Here is a 24,952-nt window from a genome sequence, read left to right as displayed (position 1 = left end):
GGTCTGCAACATAGGCTTTCATTTTGGAGGTGCCCAAACATAGCATAATGTCTCAAAAAAAGTTAGTATTTTCGGTCACTTTTTGAAAGTTTGTATTTTTAAAGCAAATTTTAAATCTTAAAATTAAGTTAGTTTCATTTTAGTTTCTTTAGTTTGATGAATAAAGTTAGCATCCTTTATGAATGGTCAATGAATGTCCATCTAAAAAAAAATTAAACCAAATTCCTTGAGTGCCCATCTTAGTGAATTGTGCTATGCCTGCCTATGGTCTGGGATAGGTTTAAGCAGCCATTCTTAGGCTATTTTACATATACTTTATTCTTGTTAAGCAAACTATGTAAGTTGCCTGCAGGTTTAATGTAAAAATAGAGTGTTGAGACTGAGGCAGGAAATCTCCCAGATGAAGAGGAAAGCCATAGAATTTTTTTTTAACATTTTTATATTTTTGAGCTATATTTAATATCAATCTCTAGGCTAGAATTCAGAACACAATCAGGGGAGGGTTGCTTTCTTCTCTGGCTTGTTAGGAATATGAGGCTTATACATATGTAGTGGGGAAGACCTCTAGAACATGTGTCAGAGAGACCTGGATAAGACCATTAACTAGGCTGTATACTATCAACTGGTGGATGAGTTGTAAATAAGTTTTACCTCCTTGAGTGTTAATTAATAAAATGACATTTCATTTTTTGTTAGACTTGTAGAAGACTGCACACTAGCCATTGTGAGCTGCTATTGTTACTTCAGAACCTTAGGTCACAGAAGAGGCACATCTAGTCTATTCCTGCATCCCTGTAATCCGTACTCAATGATCTCCAGGTGAGTAATAATAAAAACATGGTTGATCTTCTCATCTGTTGGTAATTTGCTCCCTTTCTGGACCAGAACCAATGCTTTTCCTTTCCAACTACAGTTCAACCACAAGGAGTGCTTTTGATAAGAAGACAAATAACTCTCAAACTCCTCTGCCAGAGAAGTGTGAGCCAAATGGCAAACTTAGAGAGCTGTTCAGCATGGCACAATGGGAAGACCACTGGCTCTGAGGGTTGAGAACCTGGCTTCACAGCTTACTTCTGGTCCACACTGCCTGTGTAACTTTGGGCAAGCCATCTAACCTCATTAGGTCTCAGTTTCCTCATCTGTAAAATGAGTAGGTTGGACTAGATGACCTCTGAATTCCCTTCTCACTCTAGATCTGTGATTCTGTGATGCTATGAACTGAATAGATGGAATTCAGGTTACTGGGCATCACTCTGGGAGATGATGCTGTGTATTCCCTATGGGGGTTAGGCAGTAGAGGTAAAGTGAACAAACTGGATTTGTTCTTTTCAAGGTGGATCTTCACAGCATGGATTCATTCAAATATTAGGAATCATCAGGTACACTAATCTTCAAGCCTACATGGTAGTTTGGAATACATCTGTCCTTTCTAGCTCTAAAATCTATTATCTATGAGTTCCTTGTTCCTGGGGTGACTAGACAGTAGTGATAGATATAATTAGTTGTAAGGGTAGGGTGCAGTGGTGGGGTTTGGTTGTGATGACCTTCAGAACCACCATTTTTGATAGTCCAATTGTCCAGAGAGATGGATGGCCTACCACTGGGTTTTTAATAGCTAGTCGAAGTAGAGAAGAGGTCACAAAGGGACAAACTTGACTCTTCTTGGAGGCTCCAAGAGATTGTCTTTTGTATATGCCTCCTCATCACTCATCTGAAGGACTGCCTGAATTATGAGTAGCAAGCAAGGAAGGAGGGAAACAAGCACCTATTATGTGCCGAAGGAAACAAGCACCTACTATGTGCCAGGTACTGTGCTAAGTGCTTTACAAACATTATCTCATTAGATCCTCACAACAGCCCTGGGAGGTAGGTGCTACGATTATCGCCATTTTATGATTGAGGAAACTGAGGCAGATAGAGGTTGATTGACTTACCCAAGATTATACAGCTAATAAGTATTTGATACCAGATCTGGACTAAATTCTTCCTGAGTAGGACAGGAAGAAGGAGGTCCTGATGGAAGAAGGCAGTGGTAAAGCTGATTGTAGCAAAGCAGCAGAGCCAGAGTGAGGTGTATATGTGCCTGAAGTTACCTTTAAACATATGGTGCAGGGGTTTTGTCATCCAAGTATACTCCAGATTACCTGGACAGGAAGAGGAAACAGATGAGGAGTCCAGGACACAAGCCTGGCATGGAGGGATGACATCGTAGTGATTAGGAAACCGTGAGTGTCCAGATATCTGTATCTAGAGTGCATTGGCATGGTGGGAAGGTGACCAGAGTGCAGCTTAGTGGGGAAAGGGCTGGTTAGACATAGTTGTTCAGTTGTTTCAGTCATGTCCAGCTCTGTGACCCCATTTGAGGTTTTATTGGCAAAGATACTGGAGTGGTTTGCCATTTCCTTCTCCAGCTCATTTTACAGATGAGGAAACTGAGGCAAATAGGGTTAAGTGACTTGCCCAGGGTCACCCAGCTAGTAAATGTCTGAGGCTAGATTTTAATTCGGGAAAGTGGGGTCTTCCTTACTCCAGGCCTGGCACTCTATTCACTGCACCACCTTGGCTGCCCAAGTTAGACATGATAAATTCTCATTATTCATGAAGCCCAGACTCTGGCATAGGAGCTGGAGGGGCAGTCTGAGGTAGGAGTTTGGGGTGGCACCAGCCACAGAGGAGCAGCATAGATGGAAGACAGCTGCAGTATAAATAATAATTTCTCCCTAAGGTCCTTGGTAGCCCATGGAATGTAAAGTATTCTCACCCACATCTTCTGCTTGGCGTGCCTCATCTATCTAGTTCTTCTGGGGCCATCCAGTGAATCATCTTCAAGTTTTTCTATATTTTAGCACAAAGTTAGCTCTTAGCACCAGATGAACTAGAGGTGGGGAGAATGAGAGTGAGAGTGAGAGGAAGAACGAGAGCAAGAGAGAGAGAGAGAGAAGAGACAGAGTGAGACAGAGACAGAGACTGTTAACAGAGACTGTTATAGATCCTAGAGGTGGGAAAGAATGAGAGTGATTCTCCTAATTTGGGGGTAGAGAGGGGCTTGCCGCTGGATTGGAATGGCTGCGGGACTTAGAAAGAGTTAAGTAATATCTGCTTCTGGCTCCTGGGGTATGATTTCTCTGGATCTCTTATAGTACCCAAAGCTCCCTACAAAGGCCTTCCCTTCCTTGGAATCCGTCCTGCTCCAGGACTATGACTTTTCCTTTATCGAATTAACACTGCCAAGGAGACTTCCAGAACATAGAGGAATGAGTAGCCACAGCAGAGCTCCCCTCCACATTAACTCTAAATAGCAACCACAGAGAGGCCAGGAAGAAATGTGGACTCTAATAACAGAAGAAAAGCAAAAGAAAGCTGGAAAAATAATTAAGAAAAAAATAAACCCACCCCCCAGACCCTAAAGGATGGGGACTAGATGTGATCTCATTTGCACTGGGAGCTCCTAGAGGGTGAAACTCCTTCTACTAATGCAGATTGGCACTTCCTTGAAACTCAGAGTCTTAAAGAACTGCCTAGAGCACTGAGAGCTGAAATGATTCACCCAGGGTCATATAGCCAGTATGTGTCAGAAGTGGGATTACCTGTATCTGACTGGTTTTGAGGTTGGCTCTCTCTCTCTCTCTCTCTCTCTCTCTCTCTTTCTTTCCTTCCTTGCTTCCTTCCCTCCTTCCTTCCTTCCTTCCTTCCTTCCTTCCTTCCTTCCTTCCTTCTTTCCTTCCTTCCTTCCTTCCTTCCTCTCTTTCTCTTTCTCTCTCTTCATATACACATACATCTATATTATGCTGTTATATTATATTATTTATTATTATTATATACATATTATTATTATTATTTTATACTTTGCTGATTCTCAAATGGATGAAAAAAATCTTGTAATACAAGAAAGCAGTGAAGTAACTAGGCTGCCAAGGAAATATAAGCAGAGGAAGAAAGAAAGAGAAAACCTTGGGAAATGCTGACAAACCGGAAAGAAACCTCCACAACCAAAAAGGGCAGAAAGATGAAGAAAAAGATCGAGGGCTTAGCAAACAACAACACCACAGAAATTAAGAGATCCTTAGAGGCATCAAAGAACGGAACAGAGGCCATGGAACAGTCAACAAGGACATATCAGACATAATTCCAGAATTTGACAAGATTATGTAGACAGAAAAATAGCAACGATGCCATCAAAGTGATTGAGCCTTGAAACCAGGTCAAGATTATCAAAACTGTAAGTAAGAGCTCTGTGACCATGGACCAGGCATATAACCTCTCTAAATCTCAGTGTGCTCATCAGTAAAATGAGGATAATAATAGCATCTACATCATAGGATTGTCCTGAATGAAATAGCATACTTAAAGCAATTAGCAAACTGTAAAACAGCTCATGTAAAACATCAACTAAAATAAGATGTCTTCCATAAGAAAAGGAGAAAGAAAGAAACTGTGATATGGTGATGGAGAAAATTATGGAATAATATGGAGGGATACAGACTGAACTGACGGACAAGTAAATGCAGCACAGGCATTGAAATACTGAAAAATCCTAAATACTAAATCATCTGCCTTCAGGAAGCTTTCTCTGATTAACACTATCTGAATTTTCTAGGCCAGCAATACTAACCCTGACCTATTTTGCCTCTCCAGTGAAACTCTAGCTTGCTGTATTTCAATGTGTAATGTAATTGCACCTCAACTCACATGTGGGTCCTTCCCCAGACCCACCACCTCACATTCCTGGTACTCTGTGGGTCAATTTCCACTCAAAATCTGTAAAATGAGGGGCTTGGAGGATGGCCTCTGAGATTCCTTCCAGTTCTTTGTCGATGAGCTTATGAAAAATCATAACTCACAAGTAACCTCTGCATGTTTGCCTTTATCAGTCAGCTGGAGGATGAAACTACAAAATCACAGCAAAGGCATTTCATTAAATAGCACAATAAGAAAAGTGGCAAACGTTTTCCTGATATAACTGGGGTTTGCTCTCCCACAAATATATAATCAATTAGAAGATTCAACATGCTGAAGGATCCTGTGTAGAGAGACACATATGTAGGGGATACATGTCGCCAGATACATGATTGGAAGGGAGCATCCTCCTCTAATACTGAAGGTCTCTGATGATGAAGGTCTCTGGTGATGTCACTGAGCTGCTCTCAACAGAACCTTCTCCTGGTTGATCTCCTATGGTGTGTAGCTTCTACTAGGCAAAGCTCCGCTTTTCTCATGGCCATTGTTAGGCATTACTCTGCTGCATACAGGGTTCTCTCTTTTTCTAGCATCTAGCTTTAGATAGAATCCAAAGCTTCTCTTCCTCATAAGAGGGGGAGTAGTCTGTGTATTCTGTATTTCAGCTTATAGCCTAGAGGTTTAAACTTTAATTCTTTTAGTGGGAGGACAAGCCCTAGCTGCTTTTTTCCCTATAAAGAAAGGTCTGTCAGTTTTCTGAATTTAGCTTAATTATTTTATTTAGGAAAGCCTTGCCTCAAGAGATAAAGTCCTTTTGGTACACAAAATATCTAGCCAGCTAACAGAGCTATTTGGCATTTAATCTTTGATCCTTGCTCTCCTGCTTATCGGGGACAATGTCTCTGTCCCAGGCCTTTATCTGACTTGGAGTCAGAAATCCTCTGTAGCTCCTGTTTAATCTCTTTTGGGAATCTTGTGCCATCAAATCCTTTTGTGAGGGGAGAGTTGGCTCCAACAAAGAAACTGGGTTATCTCAATTTTACTTCAGCCTAAGAGCTTTTGGGTCTCCCGTGCAAACAAATAGGAGTATGGGGAAGTAAGAAAAAGTCAGGTAGAACCTCAGCTAAATAGAACCCTTTCCCTCAATCCTTTGTTTCAAAATAATTTAAAAAATTTTAATTACATGTGTGGCTATTAACAAACCCCCTCGGTTCTGAGACATTCTACAACTAACCATAAGCTTGGTTAGATGGCAAGATAAGATCCCTGATGGCTTGGATGGGCCCATTTACTAAACGTATACAAGTGACCCATTAACAATGCTAAGTGTCCCATGCAGACACTTGAATTCTTACTGATAACCAAGCTTGTGCAGAAGTAAAATTGTGTGGCCCAGTTAAACTTATCTAGGGCAGCATTTCCCAAACTGAATTATGTAGAACCCTGGTCCCATGTGAAACACATAATTCCATGAGAATCTTGATGTTACTTTTTTTTTACCTCTTTAAAATATTAAATATGAAATATACTTTGCATATGGAAATATTTCAGCCTAAGATAATCTTAACTGTCCTCTATCTTGTTCCACATTTCCCTTTCTCCTAGAGGTATTCTAGAATCCCCCTTGGACCAGCATTTCTGGGTTCTATCAACATATTTTAATCCCCAAAGTGTTACATGGCCAGCTTAGCTTGGGAAATGATGGCTGCAGGAATCAGTTAATCTTGGCCACAGCTATTTCTGCATCATAATGTTTTATATGTTTCCATATAAAAGATGCCAGTATTGTCAGCATTCTCTATAGAAGATACTGGAGGAGGGGCTCTTACTCAGGGTAGTGTTGGACCAAAAGATTTCTGACGACCCATACTAATCTAGAGCCAGTGATTCTGGAGCACTTCTGAAGTATTTTTGAAGATTACACTCTCCAAGTAAAATGCGTGGTTGAATAGTGGAAAGGGCCCTCGATGTGAATCCCAGTTCTGTTACTTATCACTTGAGTGACCTTGGGAAAATCATTTCACTCCTCTAGCCTTCAGTTTACTCATCAGTAAATTGAGTGGACAGGAATGGACACTTTCTAAGGGCTCTGCCAGTCCCCAATCCTATGATCCTTTAATAATACATAATCCCTAGCTTAAAAGAGCTTACAAACTATTTTTAAAAATGATGTGTGTGTACTTACCTATATAAAGATGACAGTGACCGGTTGTGAGTTGGATGTGTGTTTTGAGTTGTTTTTAATGGTAGTTAGTAATGATGAGTTGACACTGATCAATTCTCTTTCAGCTAATCTCCACTGTAAATATGAGCATTGCCTTGTGATTTCATTGATATAAGGAACTCCCAGTTGAGGAAACACTCTCCACCAGTTCAGGTTGGCACCTTCTCTACAACCTACAGTCTTAGAGAGTGACTTGGGGAACACTTAGAGGTTAAGTGATTTGCCAAGGGTCACATAGCCAATATAAATACATACATAAATATGCATCTATATCTATGTGCAAATCGGTCTAGTCTTACAAGTGTAAACAAAGTGTTAACAAACTGTCACTCACAATCCTGGGTCCTGCACAGAAAGTCATTATGTATCCCTCTTCCCCAAATAGCCTAAGAAGATCTCAGAAAATCCCTGATTTAGATAAGTAGTATGAAACCAGATCTACGATAGCCTCTCCCTGCTTTCCTGTGCTGGTATACATATTACGTTAAGGGAACATTAGAGCCCTTGGTCCTTCATGGATAAAGGTTCCATATCTCTATATTTGCCTTATTGCTCCGGGAGTCATCGACTCTCTCCCATCCGCTCTTACTAAATCCTCTTCTCACTCACTTTCCACCCACTCTTTCCAGGTTCCCACGATCAAATCTTGCTTTGCATTCTATACCCACTCATTCCTTCTGTACAACCCAGCTGTTTCCCCTTTACCCTTCACATCAATGGCAGCCTAAGTCTGATTCAGAGACACGGATGCTGAAACACACTGTGTGTTCAGCAGCAGTGGGAGAGATGAGTGGCCTGGTGAGAGCAGAGTGTTTATTGTTGGTGAATGGCAAGAAAAGACTGAGGAAGAAAGAAAAAAAGGAAGTGGAAGATGGACTGTGAACTCTGAATGTCAAGGCTAAGAAATCTGAACTTTATAGGCAGTGGGGAGTCATTGAAGATTCTGGAGCAGGGGAGTCATGTCTAAATTGTAGTAGTTCAGGAGGATTATTCTTTTTTTCTAATCAGAAGGCTTACAGTGGTCATTATTGTTCTGTTGGACTTTTGAAAGCCAAGGGAGAAGAAGAAGTAAGAGAAAAAAACAAATGAAATGTTTGTCTGTTCTGTTTATTTCTGTAGTTTTGATCACAGGCACAGAAACAGCTCTTAGCAGGAGTGCTGAGAACAGGATAGGAAAGCGCTGAGTTGATTGATTTTCCCCCCCTCATTTCCCCAGCTATTCAATCCATCTTTATTGTCAGTGGGAGCCTACTTGGCAGAACACAGTGCTCTTTCTAAGGCTGTCTCAGGCTATTCATCTTTGTACTTCTCTCCTTCATTCCCTGGACCAGACAACAGCCTGACCGTGACAATGAATGAGCCCAGATGAGAAGCACAAGGGAGGAAGGATGAGGAAGCCTGGCTGGCTCCACTTGCAGTATCTTGTTAAGAAGCCAAGCAAACGACTTCATTCCCTACTTATCTCAACTTCGATGTAACCACAAACATTTATGAAGTGTTTGCTATATGCAAGGAACTAGGGACACAAAAGTGAAAAAAAAAAGAGTCATGTCCTCTAGAGGCTTATAACCAAGCCAGGGGAAATAGAATATGAACATAGATGGCCTAATACAAGATGGAATGTGGGGTGTTCTGGAGAGGCTGAGAAGAGCCTCTTGTTAAATTTTCAGTGTGAGTATTTATACTTGGGAAATCAACAAAAGTTACAAGTCAGGGGTTGATTTATTATTGTTTTTTTCTTTTCTTTTTTGAGGCAATCAAGGATTAAGTGATTTGTCCAGGGTCACACAGCTAGTGTTATGTGTCTGAGGCCGGATTTGAATGCCCTCCTGACTCCAGGGCTGGTGCTCTATCTGCTGCACCACTTAGCTGTCCCTTGATTTATTATTTTGTTGACGTCTAGACTTAAGAAACTGCTGGAGAAAATGTTAATAATGCAAATTAAAATTTTAAAACATGTTATGTGTACATTTTCCCCAAGGGTGGTTGTTAAATATTTACCAGCATACCCCTAGTTGGATATGAAATGGACAAAAGAAAGAGCCAGTCGGTGCCTTAGGAAAATCTGAGTAGGGAAAGGTGACTTTTTTTCCTGAGGGAATCAGGGAAGTCTTCATGGAGGACTTGGCACCTGGGCTGAGTTTGAAAAGAAGAGAAAAATGTGAAACAAAACAACTCTGGGAGGTAGGTGCTCTTATTAGCTTCCTTTTACAGTTGAGGAAATTGAGGCAAACAGAGGTTAAGTGACTTGCCCAGAGCCAAACAACTAGTAAGTATCTGTAGTTACTTTTGAACTCGGGTCTTCCTTACTGTAGACCCAGTGTTCTATTCACTGAGCCTTGTAGCAGCCTCTAACAGGTTGAAGTTCAGAGCAAATGGTCTGTAGGGAGAGAGGTAGGGGAATGCTGGTAAATGTTTAACAACCCAGCTCCATTTTCCTCCCTTACCCCAAACAATGTATTTTCTGACACATTTTTAATTCAATATGCATTATAAGTATTTTCTTAGGTCTAGACTAGGGATGGGGAACCTGCAGCCTTGAGTCACATGTGGCCTTCTAGGGCCTCAGCTGCAGCCCTTTGACTGAATCCAAACTTCACAGAACAAATCACCTTAATAACAGGATTTGTTTCGTGAAACTTGGACTCACTCAAAAGGCTGGACCCAAGGACATAGAAGGCCACAGTCTAGACCTGGTCTACACAATCAACAAAACAGTCCATCAAGCCCTGATTTATAGCCCTTGATGATTTCCCAGGTGTAAAGGCTCACACTGAAAATTTAACACTTAGCCATTCTACTGGGTGAATATGACACCTGTATGTAGGTAAATAAATTCGAGGTGATTTGAGGCAGACAAAACATTAGCAATGAGTAGTAATGAGTCTTTTGGAGCTGGCTTCAGCACACCCATGCATGGAGGCCTGTAAAAATGCACAGAGGTGAGAAGAGGCAAGAGGATGTCTAGCCACCCACTTTTGTTGTAATAGAGTGTGTGAAGAGGGGTAACAGAAACAGGCTAGAAAGGTGGGTTGCTTCTAGATTGTGGAAGGCCCAAATACTAGGCTAAGGAGCAAGTCAGGAAGAAAGGGTTTAAGGTCTCACTCTGATATACATTAGCCAGGTGACTGTGGACAAATCATTTAACTTGCCATTCCCCCCACCCCCACCCCCAAGGCAATCGTTTAAAACCATTAAGTGCAAAGTAACTGTCAATCTGTGTGGCACTACTCACTAGTAGTTCGCTATACCATTGAAACATTTGGTACAAAAAAAAGTTTTTATTTGATCCCATAGGCAAGAGGGAGCCACTGAAGTTCTTTGAGCAAGGGCAAATGACACAGTCAAAACTTTACATGGTTCTTTCCTTGTTGCATTTTCCATTTCCATGTATTTAGCTTGTATATATTTTGCTTTTTGACTCTGCAATTCTTTGGTCCTCCCTAAGACTGATCCCAGGGCAGTAGGTGGTTCAGTGGATAGAGTGCTGGGCCTGGAGTCAGGAAGACCTGAGTTCAAATCCAGCCTCAGACACGTACTAGCTGTGTGACCCTGGGCCAGTCACTTAACCCTGTTTGCCTCAGTTTCATCATCTGTAAAATGAGCTGGAGAAGGAAATGGCAAACCACTCCAGTATCTTTGCCAAGAAAAACCCCCAGAAGGTATCACGAAGAGTTGGACATGACTGAAAAACAACTAAACAACAAAAAAGACTGGTCCTGAATTACACAGCCCGAACAAAAGTAGAAGTGGTCGTGGGGATCTAAAACTTCCTGGCAACTCAGCCCAATTTTTTCTCTCTGTGGCTGGATGGGAGGGCTGCTGTTTGTTAGGATTTAGTAGGAAATCAAACTAAATGAGAAAGGATGGTTTGGAAGGGGAGAGCCTTAGTGAGAACTCACAAAGGGGTCTGCCTGCACGGGATCTCTCCTGCTGCTCTGTAAAAATGCTGACCGTGGGTGATTCTTTGCCAAACAGAATTCACACTGGGTAGGCAGATAACAAGCAACTTTTTATTAAGGGAAACCAGGGACTCTTCTAAAAGGTTTATTAGGCAGACCTCCCCAGCAGGTGAGAGGAGAGAGCAGTGAAGGATCCAGAAGCACATGGGGGGCAGGGTGTACGCTCCTGGCCCAGTGGAAGAGGGGAGCTGTCCCAGCCCCGCGTTAATAACGCGTCAGTACCATCAACGTCCTCCTCAGTCTGTGCTGCTCTGGTGCAGGCCACGGTGAGATCATTCCTCAACTCTGGCAATCTTTATAATTGTCTCCTTTGCCTTATGGAGGCAAAGGCCCTCCCTAGCGTCATACTAATCTACTGTATAACATAGAAACCTTTCCTGATCCCCCTTTAATGCCAGTGCCTTCCTTCCGTCTGTTATTCTCAGTTTATCCTGTCCGTGTCTTGTTTGTACATGGTTATTTGCATGTTGCCTCCCCCATTAAACTGTGAGCTATGTGAGACCAGGGATCGTCTTTTGCCTTTCTTTGCATCCTGAATGCTTAGCCCAGTGCCTGGAACATAGTAGGTGCTTAAGAAATGTTTATTAAATGGCCCCATCCATTCGATGGGCCACTCTCCTTTACCAGGATACCCAAAGTACTTTTTACTCCTGCTTCTTTGCTCACAGTCTTCACTATGGCTGCACTATGCTCCCTCCCTATCTCTGTTTATGTTATTTAAAACCCAATTCAAATGCCATTTCCTCCAAGAAGCCTTCCCTGAACTCCTTCTTTGGTAATGACCTTTCCAGTGGACCTTTTATAGCCTTTTGTTTCAAAACTTTCTAATATAATTATTATGTATTATAGTTACTTTTGTATTATACGTTACATATATAACACATGCATATATTAATATAATAAATTATAGTTATTTTAAAAAATATTCTGTATTATAGTTATTTTGTCAGAGCCTATAAACTCTAGGAAGATAGGAACCCTGTCTTATCTATACTCTGTATTTTCCCTGGCACCAAACACAGTGCCCTGACCATAGAAGGCACTTAAGCACTAAATGAATATATGCATGTGTCTGTAAACATGCATAGGTCCATGTGCAAATGTAAATTAATATGTATGCACATATGTGTATGTATATGTAGGGAGATACATTCTACTGGATGAATATGGCACCTGTATGTAGGCAAATAAATTCAAGGTGATTTAAGATGGAGAAAACATTAGCAATGAGTAGGGTCAAACAAGGCTTGGCCGAGGAAGTAGCACCAGAGCTGTTGGAAAAGTTATAGATTATGAGAGGCAGAAATGAGAGGGAAGGACGTTCAGACTTGGGTGAAGGAATGGGGATAGGAGATCTCATGTCATGTTTGGGGCAGTTGTTCAGGAACATAGACAACATGAAAAGGATTAATAAGATATGTCCTTTTTTTTTTTGAGGCAATCAAGATTAAGTTACTTGCCCAGGGACACACAGCTAGTAAGTATATGAGACCAGATTTGAACTCAGATCCTCCTAATTCCAGGGCTCTAGGGCTCTAACGGAAGATTTAGAAAGAAAGTTCTTGCCACCAAAGTTCTTGGCACCCCCAAATGCTTCGCCATCAGAAATAGATATGGCCAATGGAAATGACATGAAAAAATATGCATTACCATCCACTCTCCTGCAGTAATCTATGGGATCACAGGGCTTTTCCATCCGACTTACTGTTAAAACCTTCAAATGTTGTTGTCCTCTCCTACTAGAATATGAGCTCCATTATCTATCTCCAGAGAAAGAACTTGTGGAGTCTGAATGCAGATTGAAGATGCTTTTTCTTTACTTTATTTTTTTTTGTTTGTGTTTTCTTTCACAGCATGAATAACCATGGAATTGTGTTTTGCGTGACTACATATGTATAACATATGTCAAATTGTTTGCCTTCTCAATGGGAGGGAGGGGAAGGAGGGAGAAAATTTGAAACTCAAGATTTGAAAAAAGAATGTTGAAATTGTTTTTTTTACATGAATCGGGGAATAAAATATTAAATTAAAAAAAAAGAATGTGGGCTCCTTGACAGCAGGGACAGCCTTGATTTTTCTAATCATATCACACAGTAAGCACTTGAGAAATACTTTCCCCTTTATTCACTCATTCTAGGCTTAGGGTTTTGTATTTTGTCTTATGACCAATAGGTGCTACTAAAGATTTTCTTTTGGCTCTGCTAAAGATTTTTGAGCACAGAAGTTACATGCTTAGATCTGTGTCTTAAGAATATTAATTTGGATGCCATATGGAGGATGGATTGGAGAGAAGGGAGACTGGAAGCAGGGAGATCAATTCAGAGGCTTTTGCAATAGTTCAGGAGAGAGGAGATGAGAGTCTGAACTATGAGAGTCATTGTTTGAATGGAGGGAAGGGGGCAGATACGAGAGGTAATAGTTGGCAACTGATTGGGTATGAGGGGGTGTGAGAGAGGAAGGAGACAATGATGACATGATTCTGAACTTGAGTGGCTAGAAATATGGTGTGGTCCTCAACAGAAACAGGAATGTTTGGAGGAGGGGTGGTTTTGAGGAGGAGGTAAAAAATTCTGTTTTGAATGTATTCAATTTGAGATGCCTACAGGGCATCTACTTGGAGACGTCTGGCAGGCAGTTAGTGATGTGAAATTGGAATTCTTGGGAGAGATTTGGGCGGGATATGTAGATGTGGAAGTCATTTTTTTTTTTTTGGAGATAATTGAACCTATGGGAGCAGATGAGGTTACCAAGCAGAAAGTGTGGAAAGAGAAGAAAAGGCAGGCCAAGACACAGCCTTGGGAGATGCCCATGCTTAGCAGGCTGCAGATGGATGAGAAGGCAGAGACATATGGGTGGGAAGAGAAACAAGAAGAGCGGCATCATGGCAGCCAAGGAAGGAGAGAATATTCAGCTGTGTAACCTGGAACTAGAGATAGGAGAGGTGTTCTGAATTAGGAGTAGGGAACGCGGAAGCAAAAGCCCTGGGACATCAACATGAGGGAGAGGAGCTCAGTCCTACAGATCATCTTGTAGCTTGCAACCCAGACAATCAAGCATTTATTACGTGCTAACCATGTTCCAGGTACTGTGTTAGGCACTGGGGATGAAAATAATAATGATGGAAGTGATACTAGCTAGTATGTGCTTTACACATTATCTCATTCAGTCTTCACAGCAACTCTGTGACTAGGTGCTCTTGTCATCTCTCTTTTACAGCTAAGGAAACTGAGATAAACAACGTGCCTAGGGTTATACAACTAAGTTTCTGAAGAAGGATTTGAGTTCAGGTCTTCCAGAATCCAAACCCACGGTCTCTCCATAGTGCCATCCAGTTGTTTAGTCTTACCTTCAACATACTTAAATTCTATTTGAAGAATACAGTATGTAAATGTATGAGTACTTGTATGATCATTTGAGGAGGGAAAGGGAAAGGAATCAAAGAAGGCTTCTCATAGGAAGTGACATACAAGCTGAGCCTTGAAGGAAGCTAGGGATTCTAAGAGGCAGAAGAGGAGGATGTGCATTTCCGACATGGAAAACAACCAGGACGTATGAAGGCACAGACATTAGGAATGGAGTGCCAGGGTCAGTGAATCAATTTGACTAGGATGGAGAGCATGTGAAGAGGAATCATGTGGAATAAGCCAAGAGCCAAACTGTGAACTTTAAATGCCAACCTGAAGTTTTTTCTTCTAGAGACAATAAAGAGCCACTGAAAATTCTTGAACAAAGGGGTGACATGCCCAGACTTGTGCTTTAGGAAGATAATTGACAGCTGTGTAAAGGATGGTTTTTGGAGAGAAGAGAAACTGGAAGCTAGGAGTCCAATTATGGGGCTTTTTTTTGCTGTGCTCTTTTTTAAAATTAGAATTTAATATTTTATTTTTCCCCAATTACATGTAGAAACAATTTTTAACATTCATTTTTCAAAATGTTTGAGTTCCAGATTCTCTCCTTCCTTCCCAACCCTCCCACCCTCATTGAGAAGGCAAGCAATTTGATATCGGTTATACACATGCAGTCATGCAAAACATATTTCCTTGTTAATCATGTTGTGAAAGAAAACGTAGACAAGAAAATCAAGAAAAATAAAGAGAACAAAGAAAAAGTGTGCTTCAATCTGCATTCAGACTCTCAGTTCTTGCTCTGGAGATGGATAGCATTTTTTATCATAGGTCCTTCAGATTTGTCTTGGATCACTGTATTACTGAGAATAGCTGAGTCATTTGCAGCTGATCTTTGTACAATGTTGCTGTTATTGCATACAATGTTCTCCAGGAGTCTAATTAGAAGGTTGTCTCAGCAATTCAAGTAATAAGTGAGGAGATCTGAAATATTTTGATGGTCATGTGAGTAGAGAGGAAGCAAGAATTAAGAGTGACTCAAGATCTGTGAACTCAGATAATTAGAAAGATCGTGGTGCCCATCACAGAAATAAGGCTGTTTGGAGGACTGAAAAATTTAACTGTGAAAATAATGAATTCCACTTTGGACATAGGAATTTGAGATGCCTACAGGGAATCCAGATGGATATATCCAAGGCAGAAAATGAATAGGAACTGGAGCTCAAAAGCAAGAGCAGGCCTAGATGTATAGATCTGGGAGTTTTTTGTAAAGAAATGGCCATTAGACCCATGGATCAGACGAAGTCACCAAAAGAGGGTGGAAAGAGCGAGAAGATAAAAGCCTCAGAACAGAAATATGGAAGGCTACCATACTTTGTAGGCAGGATATAGATGATGACTCAGCAAAGTAAACTGAGGTCTGGTCAGAAAGGTAGAAGGAGAACCAAGAAAGACAGAAGTTATGGAAGCCAAAGAAAGATATTACCTAGGAAGGTATGGTGGCCAACAGTGTCATAGACTACAGAGTGGTCACTTTTAGAGGAGAACTGAAAAAAGGCAGCTAGATTTATTAACTGAGAATACCAAGAGGAGATATACATGTATGTAAATATACATATGTATATGCATGCATATATACATGTGAGTATATATGTATGTATATGTGTGTTAAGAGAGAGAGAGAGAGAGAGAGAGAGAGAGAGAGAGAGAGAGAGAGAGAGAGAGAGAGAGAGAGAGAAACTAAGCTATGAACCTCATCTTTTCCCCAGAGAGGTGATGTGAAGTGGGGAGGGGGATTAAGCCCTACATGTTCTAGAGTAAGTTTGTTTATTTGTGATTATACTATTGAAGTAAATATATCTTTGTAAAACCCAATTTGTCTATTAGTGACTAAATTGAACTGGAGTACAGGGTATCCACCCCCTAAAATTAAGGCATACCATGGATAGGGTCAGAGCCTAGACCCTCCTATGCCCCCATTTCTTTTAAGGGTACTGGAAAACTCTGAAGTAGGGATGAAATGTAATATACCTGGACTTCAGGCTGTGGGAAGCCAATGGAGTTAGTGCCACATATATATTTATACATATATATATATGTATGTATGTGTATATAGATACACATTTATATATATACACACATACAACCATATACACTTGAACACACAAATATATTATATGTTATAAATGAATGCAATGCCTTCCCAGCTCAGTTTTTCCTTTATTTAGCATTCCCTTATATTTTTTCCCAACTGGAAGGCCAGTGAGACTGGAAGTATCTGTGACTTGGGTAGCTTTGGGGATTGATATAAATGGAATTACTTCAAATGCCTTTAATTCAGATGGGTCTTTCAGCACAAAAGTAATTGCCTACTTTATGGCAACCATGACAAGCACTCTGGAAGGCACCATAGCATGGATAGTGTGCCTGCAATGGGGTAATTCCAGGTGGGAAAAGGTCATCCCACCTGTGAAATCAGGGAAGTCACCTCTCCTGGACCTCCATAGGTTAGCTAGCAGCTAGCAGCTTTTGAACTGCTGGTGAGGCTGCAGATATATGGACGACATGCATAGTAGTGAGCCATGCCAAAAGCAGAGAACAAAGTCTTCACACTAAGATTCCAGGGAGTGTGCAATGAGCTACAGCCATGGATGTGCCTGGGAGACACCCAAGATGGTTTCTAAACTTGAGTTCTCTGACCTGATTACCAGAAAGCAAGAATTAAGAGTGGCCTTTCAGATGGACAGTTCTCCACTTTCTCTCATTGACTTTGAAAGGAAAGCTGGAAAGGTCATTTGAGTACACCTGGGAATACCTAGCTAAAGGTGGGAAAAGGAGGAGAGGATGCTGATTATAGCTACTCAAATGCTAAGCAGCAGGACCTCTAGTCATGATGTAGCCAATTCAATTAAGTAAATGTACTCTAATCTAGAATGGGAGTTTGCATGGGGAAGGAGGCAGGAATGGAAATGGGGGTTGAGGCAATTGTGATAGACTTATGAAATATTATATGCTAATGACCTTTTCATTTTAGACCCTGAACTGATGTACTCTAGATCCTGGGCAGGTAGGAGGAAGCTGTGAGTGCTTCCTGGCATTGGCACAGTAATCCAGGTAGACTGCTTACCTTTGCCTATGAGTGAGAGTACTTGGCTGGTAGCTATAGTGCCATCTGGTGGCTCATAGAAAGGCTATACTCTGAATAGCAATTTGATTCCCATTCTTGTGAGGCAAATGGGCTTGGTTTGTCCTTGAACATGTCTTTTCACCTTCAGTAACCATTTAAGGTCAAAGGCTTTTGCATAAAGAAAACTGCATGTAATTGCAATATGTACAAATTGATAATGGATAGAAGACATTAACATCAATTATAATAACTTTATGCATAAATTTAGCCAACATAAATCAATTGCACCAAAAAAGTCTGAAAAGAGCCTTGGTTAGAAGACATCTACATAACTGTCAAGGAGAGGAAAATAATGGTCAAAGGTAACGCAATTTTAAAATATAAACTTGTTTGTAATATCTTACCAAGAAAGATGATATGAGATTATGAGCCATATTGCCTTATAAAGCAGAGAAAGCAATGGAGGCTAAAGCTAATTTAAAGAAAGCCTGAAGATAGCCTAAGCTAAGTCATCCTGAGAGCATTTAAGGATGAAAACGGAAAGAAGACATCAAACATAAGAAAATACTATTTTTTAAGCTTGTCATTGTTCATAAGTGAAAACACGATATTATTGTGGCTGTATCCCAAGTCTAATTAACAGACACTATACTCAGGGACCAACTGTCAAACCATGGAAAGGCAAGAGTTGAGGCCCATCCCCAAAATAAGTGGATTTTTAATCCAAGGTTGGTTTCTCCCAGTCCAACTCCACCCACCATCAAGTGATTATCCCAGTTCAACAGACATTTATTAAGTATCTACTTTTAGAGAGGCACTATGGAAAATCAAAATAATTCTAATAGTCTAAGCAAGATGGAAAAAGAGACCATTTTATTGAAAGGAAAAAGTAAATGGTTCATCCTTGTATGGAGTCTTGTACAAATTATTTGGGGATTATTCATAGCATGTCTCCCTTCCTTTGGGATGGATAATTAAGAGTTAGCTATTAAATTAAAAACTTTCAATGAACTCTGTTTACTTACCTTGTAGCATTGACACAAAATAGAGAAAAAATATACTTGACAAATAATACACAGTGATTACAATAGTATACACAGACCAATAGCTGAACTTCATGTAATTTTACATAAAAAAGAAGATATTAACACAGGGATATAGGCTAGCCCAAATCCAATCTGTTGCCAAGTCCAGTCGATTTTATCTTTGTAACATCTCTCAAATATACCCCCTTCTCTCCTCTGACACTGCCACCATTCTAGAGCAGGCCCTCATTACCTCAGGCCTGGACTACTGCGATAGCCTGCTGGTGGGTCTGCTTGCCTCTCCCCACTCTAATCCATTCTCCATTCAGCCACTAACATGATTTTCCTAAAACACAGGTCCAATCATGTCACCCCCTACTCAATAAACTTTAGTGGCTTTCTATTGCCTCCAGGAGCAGATGCAAAAACTGTTTGGCATTCAAAGCCCTTCATAACCTAGCTGCCAGGCGAACCGCCCCCCTTTTCTCTTTGATCCAGTCACCCTGGCCTTCTGGCTGTTCCACAAACAAGACCCTCCCGTCTCTCAGCTCCAGACATTTTCTCTGTTTGTCCCCCATGCCTAGAATGCTGTCTCTCCTCATCTCTGCCTACTGATTTCTCTGGTTTCCTTTAAGTCCCAACTGAAGTCCCATCTTTTACAGGGAGCCTTTTCTGATGGCTCTTAATTCTAGTACCTTCCCTCTGTTGATTATTTTCTATTTATCCTGTGCATAGCTAGTTTGTACATGTTTGTTTGTTATCTCCTCCATTAGATCATGAGCTCCTGGAGGGCAGGGACTGTCTTCTGCCTCTCTTTGTATACCTGCCACTTAGCATAGTGCCTGACATCGTAGATACTTAATAAATGTTTATTGACCAACTGAAGCACATGCTAAACTGTAAGTGCCTTGAAGACAGGCATTTTGTCTTGCTCAGTGTCTAGCACAGTGCTCTGGACACAGTATGTAAGACTATGAACGTGCATTAGTTTTGATCTTATATTTAAAAAAAGAAAGTACTTAGCCTCCACAACCTAGTCTTCTTTTGTTTTGCAACATCAGTAATAATAACTAGCCTATCCATACAAATTTAATGTTTTGAAAGCCCTTTATGCACATTGTCTTCTTTGAGCTTCACAACCTAGATGTAGATGCACATATATTACTCCCATTTTACATATGAGGAAGCCGAGGCTCAGAGAAGGTAAGTGACTTGCCCATGGTCAGCTGGCAGTTTCAGAGGTAGGATTGGAAAACAGGTTTTCTTGACTCCAATGTCCAAGATATTATACTTTTACACCACATGGTCACTTACACAGAGGTCCTATATCACGAGGGTGGACTTGGGTGTCAGGTATCACTCACTGGCACTCCAGGAGAGGCTAAAGATCTCGGTGAGCAAGCCCTGTTGCCGTTTTTGGTGTTCTTGACCGCATTGGCCCCACCTCCAAAAAGGGCAGATAAACCTAGCAGGGCTAAACTTGGAACTGTGAGCCTTAACAGTGAAGCCCAGGGTGTCTCTGCCCTACTAGGAAGCATGAGAGGTTGGTCTTTTTAATGCTATCTGCTTATATATACAAAACACCAGGCAATCACATGCTTTGTGTTGCACATGATGAATTTGCCATGACCCATGCAGACCCTTTCAATCATTTTTCCTGTGGACTCCGAGCAAACATTTGTTGCTGCTTTTTTAAGATCTTGTCTTCATTGTGAATGTAATAAACACACAATAAAATTAGCCTTTCAATACACAAAGTTGGACATAAAAGGAGCATTGTATATGACACTGTGAATCTTTCTTTAGTACAGCTTGTTTTTCCTTTTAAGAATATAATTACTTCAACACACAACTTCCAAAGTTCCTCTGAGGAACACATTTTAAAAAATGCTTCAATGACCCTCTTTTCTTTTCTTACTCTTTTCTCTTTTTGGGCAACCCTCCCCCTAGTTTCCCTTCTCCTTGCCCCAGTTCCAAACTGAAAACTGCAAAACCATTATAACAAATGCACACAGTTAAAGCAAAACAAATATTCACATTGGCCATGTACAATAATGTTTATCTCATTCTACACCTTAGGAGTCCATTACCTTTGAGTCAGGAAGTGGTTATGGTTTCATCACAGGTACTCTGAGATCGTGGTTGGTGATTGCATTGATTCATATTCTTAAAGCTTTCAAGATTATTTTTCTTGAAAATATTGTTGCTATTGTATAAAGTGTTCTTTGCGTTCCACTTACTTCCTCTGTATCATTTCATGTAAGTCCAGGTTTCGCTGAAACTGGCCCTTTCTTATGGCAAAATAATATTCCATTACATTCATACATTATCACTTGTTTAGGTATTACTCAAGATAATCTCCTTAGTTTCCAGTTCTCTGCTATAACAACAACACCACCAGCAGCAACAAAAGCCTGCTATAAATATTTTTGTACAAGTAGGTTCTTTCCCTGAGTTCAAATCCGGCCTCAGACACTTACCAGCTGTGTGATGCTGGTCAAGTCACTTAACCCTGTTGCCTTAGTTTTCTCATCTGTAAAATGTGAGCTGGAGAAGGAAATGGCAAACCACTCCAGTATCTTTGCCAAAAAAAACCCAAACAAACAAACAAACAAAACCCTGAAAGAGGTAACAAAGAGTTGGATATGACTGAACAACAACAAATATTAGTCTTTACTATCGGGGTAGTGAGGTTTGTTCCTTCCAAAACTATTCCTATAAATGTTTAATCTGTTTATCGTGGGTTCTGAGAATGTCTATAAAGGTCTCTTTTTAAATAAAGAAATGGTAATTTATTTATTTTTTTTTTACTTTTAGGCAATTAGGGTTAAGTGACTTGTCCAGGGTCACACAGCTAGTAAATGTCAAGTATTTGGTCTGAGGCCGGATTTGAACTCCGGTCCTCCTGACTTCAGGGCCGGTGCTCTATTTCCTGAGCCACCTAGCTGCCCCAAGAAATGGTAATTTTGATGGTTCTAGTTACCTTGGGGTGACAAACCTTAGGTTTCTTTAACATGGTGTAGCTTTTGTTGGGACACCCCCTAAATCTGTTGTCATCCATTTTGTTCATTTTTCAGTCAGGTCTGACTCTTCATGCCCCCATTTGGGATTTTCTTGGCAAAGATACTGGAATGGTTCGCCATTTCCTTCTCCAGCTCATTTTACAGATGAGGAAACTGAGGCCAACAGGATTAAGTGACTTACCTAGCATCACACAGTGTCTGAGGCCAGATTTCAATTTAGGTCTTCCAGACTCCAGGCTCAGCACTCTATCCACTGAGTCACCTAGTTACCCCCATGCCAAAAGATTTTCGTTCAGATGCTTTTTAGAGCCATTATCATACATTTTTACTATGCCAAAAGTATACATTGAAACTTATTATTTATCATGATGATGCAGGAAATTGGGAAGTAGGGAAATGCTTGCTCTGCTTTTAGGTCACTGGCTGGCTTTTTACAGTGGACTACTTAGCCCCTGGAAATGGCACCATCTGCTGGGAAACCAATACTTAAAACAAAAGAAATCTGCGACAAAAAATACTCTTAACACGGAGCAATATAGAATGGATGGAAAAGTAGGTAGCAATTGAGTGAACTGATCTCTACTCAAAATTATAATATGACTTGCAAAAGAATGAGGAAAATGATCAAAGTACATATTTGGGTATTACGCAATAGGCGACGTATTTTCCATTCCTTCATCCCCTCGATCTTGCCAAGCATTCAGCATTTTTTCTAGTTCCCACGTTACACTTTTTGTGCTGTTGTGCCGGATGCTATAGCAGAATATCACTGACACAGGAGCCAGGATCCTTGCTCTTCAAGGACTTATCTTGTCTAAGGGAAGATAAACACGTCCAAGCATATCCAAAGAACCCAATTAATTAGGGTCACAAATAATTCCAAATCATTTGTCTTTGGTGTTGTAATGGGTTTTAGTTCCATTTGAGTACAGGTGGGTTAATTTTCTGAAAAGTCAGAGTACTTCTAGTAAAGGAAGACTCATTATAAAGAGTGGAACAATGCTGGATTTGGAATCAGAAGACCACAGGTCTGAATTGTCCCCTGTGAAGGTACTTCACCTCTCGGGGTTTCAGTTTACTCCTCTGTAAATTGGCAATGTTGGACTAGATGATTTCTAAGGTCTCTTCCTGTTTTGTCTGATCCTGCGATCCAGTCCAGGGGGAAAATGAGGAAAACTGCTGAGTTTTTTCATTCTGCCTGCTTGCTGGGCCTTTCCCTAATTCCTATCCTGTGTGCTCAGCATTGTTTCTCTTGATTGCCGTCTCCCTAAAGCTTGCCAGCTAAATAGCTCTCACCTTTTCGATGGCAGGGAATATTTTCAGATTGCAGCTTTAGAGACCTGTCCTGGTGGATAAGCTTGATGTTAACCAGGCCACCACAAATCACCTTCTTTTCCAGTTCCTGCTGAGCTGTGGGTTGAAGGGGAGTGAGAATAAACAGAGTGGCCGATGATGTCAACGGAGAAGCGGAAAGCAAAACAACGTTGAATTCTTTTCTGTCCTAAACCACTTGTTAAGAGCTTGAAAGTTTCACCCTCTGAAGCCACAAAGAGGCCAGTAACCCAGGGAAATGAATATGTTAGCTTAGAGCTTAACATAAAATGTTGTACTGGCTCCCTGTGAGTATTTGTTTTGGAGAAACCTCTAAAAGTAAATATAAAAGCTGTCCGTGTTGGGATGCAGGTAGCTCTAGCACTGACCTGAGAGTACAATCATCATATGGTACAGGTTGGGGCCCATAACAAAGACTAAGAAATAAAACATCATTGGGTTATCTTACTTGACAGTCAAAGTTAATCCATAAAGGTCAGGTTAAAATTTGTCAAAATTCCTGAAACTAAGACATAGCAACACTTGGGAAACAGTCAAAGAAGCATGGACTTAAATGCTACTTTTAAAAACTAAATGTTTTATTGATGTTTGTTTTTTTTAAAAAAAAATCACTTCCCGTGGCTCTTTCTCCCACCCCCACAGCCCTACCTTGTAACAAAGAAGTATAATGAATCAAAATGAATCAACACACTGGTATATGTTTGACCCCAAGTATTATACAGGTGATCCATCACCTCTCTGTTAAAGGAGGGGGGTAAAGAGCTTTTATGTTTGCAGGTTACATACAAGTCTGATTAATATTTGGCAGGAATAAAGCTAATTATAATGTGAAGATTGCATGGGTAGGAGGGGGAGAAGAATAGGAGAGGTAGCATCCTGAAAGAGTGAGTTGGGTTTCTAAGCTATAATGATTCTAAATAGTAAGGTTAATCAGTAGGCACTAACTAGGTCACCCCCAAACTGATATTTGACCAGGTTCCTAATCAGTGCTCCATGAATTTACGTTGGGCAGCAGAGAGAGGACTGAAAATTCACTTCAGGAAATGCCTTTCCTTCCAGGGACAACATCATTCTGGATTATCATCAAGTGCTCTTCACGTCTTATATTCCACCAACAGCCAAAATAAATGTACCAAGAAACTAACAATGTTTGCTATTCAGTCATTTCCGTCACATCTGACCCTTCGTAACCCCATTTGGGTTTCTTTTTTTTTTTTGGCCAAGATATTGGAGTGGTTTGCCAGTTCCTTTTCCAGTTCATTTGACAGATGAGGAAACAGAGACAAACAGGGGTAAGTGACTTTCCCGGGGTCACACAGTTAGGAAGTGTCTGAGGCTGGATTTGAATTCAGGTCTTCCTGATTCCAGGCCAGGTACGCTATCCACTGCACCACCTAGCTATCCTTAACAATGTTTATGAATATTCACATCAGAAATTTAGATATGTTCATGCCTCCCTCCAGATTTCTAAAAACAAAACAAAAATATTTGACAAGAGCATAATACAAAACACTGGCAGAAGGCCATTGAAAGAGATTATATTAAATCTCCCTGATAACTGCCGAGGCTTAATAAAATCCCATAAACAGATTCCACAAGAAGTCAAAATGGGACATAGTGATAAAAGGGAGAGTGGAAGATTTCAAAAGGAGAAAACCCATCAGGTTAGGTTCCTAACTGCAGCTTAGAAATACCCAGACAGCTCTGCATCTAAGAAAGTAAAGGGTTAGGTGGATGCTAAAGTAGGCAATTGAATAGGTATACGTATTTGTTTAGAATCCTAGAATATAAACTTATTCCACAATTTATATCATTTAATTTTTACTACACTATGTTGGAGTAGCATAATATCATAGAACTGGAGAAAGAAGGGACAAATCCAAATCTCTCCCACCCCACACCCATTTTATGGAGGAGGAAACTGAGGCCCTAGGAAGTTAATTGACTAGCTCAAGGATAGAGGCAGGATTTGAACTCAGGAAATCTGATTCTGGAGCTACTGTGCTTCCCACTGTACCATATTCAGTCATTATAACCTGACATTTTAAATGCTAAGAGTGTGAAGTGATGCTAGAGTCAGCTCTAATTAGCTGGTGAGACCTGATTGTTAGATTTTCAGTGTGAGCATTTACACTTTGGAAAATCAGCAAATGCTGCAAATCGTGGCTTGATTTATTATTTTATTGATTTTCTGGACAAGAAAATGATGGAGAAAATATTGATAATTCAGATTAAATT

General features: G+C 40.6%; 1 long non-coding RNA gene across 1 annotated transcript; it reads left to right on the top strand.

The window, feature by feature from the left end:
- Positions 1-703: 703 nt before the first annotated feature.
- On the top strand, positions 704-23,842 carry LOC110192901 (uncharacterized). Its single transcript, XR_002320306.1, has 3 exons — positions 704-819; positions 22,782-23,001; positions 23,774-23,842. It is a non-coding gene; the product is annotated as an uncharacterized LOC110192901 (long non-coding RNA).
- Positions 23,843-24,952: the final 1,110 nt, after the last annotated feature.

This window comes from Phascolarctos cinereus, unplaced genomic scaffold (assembly GCF_003287225.1).
Source record: "Phascolarctos cinereus isolate Bilbo 61053 unplaced genomic scaffold, phaCin_HiC Scaffold_2;HRSCAF=192, whole genome shotgun sequence".
NCBI lineage: Eukaryota > Metazoa > Chordata > Mammalia > Diprotodontia > Phascolarctidae > Phascolarctos > Phascolarctos cinereus.
Note: the sequence above shows the minus strand (reverse complement) of the source record. Positions and strands in the feature narration are given on the sequence as shown.